Source organism: Acyrthosiphon pisum, chromosome A1, assembly GCF_005508785.2.
Source record: "Acyrthosiphon pisum isolate AL4f chromosome A1, pea_aphid_22Mar2018_4r6ur, whole genome shotgun sequence".
In the NCBI taxonomy this organism is placed as follows: domain Eukaryota; kingdom Metazoa; phylum Arthropoda; class Insecta; order Hemiptera; family Aphididae; genus Acyrthosiphon; species Acyrthosiphon pisum.
In genome coordinates, this window is record NC_042494.1 from 21,543,726 (window position 1) to 21,544,270 (window position 545).

Here is a 545-nt window from a genome sequence, read left to right on the forward strand (position 1 = left end):
AATGTTTTTATATATAAAAACCTTAATTATATTAGAAAACTTTAAATGATATTAAACTTTAAAAAAAAAAAATTAAATATACAAGGAACAATAACCTTTGCCCATTTATCTTATAAAAATGTTAAAAACAAAACAAAACAACAAAACTTAAAGCTTTACATACATATCTATGAAAAAACCTAACAACTAATACCAGTATCATTAATAATTGATTAAAAAAAATAATTACATTTTATCCAGCTTAGCAGTTTCAATTTGAATCAGCTTGTCCATGAAACTTTCAAGTTTGTTTTGAAAATTATCTCTGGATTTTCGATCCTTCATTTCCTCTAATAATATGTCTTTGAAATTTTTTTTTTCCTTTTTGGTATTATATCTTCATCAGAGTTTATTTCTACATCAATGGAATCTAATAGTTGAGAACGTTGTGGTTTGGACAGTTTGGTATGTTCATCTGCTTTTTTTCCATTTTTCAAACTTATTTTACTGGAATTTGGTAGACTACTTTCTAATAGGGTACTTTTATTTGGAGTAACTGAATCCTT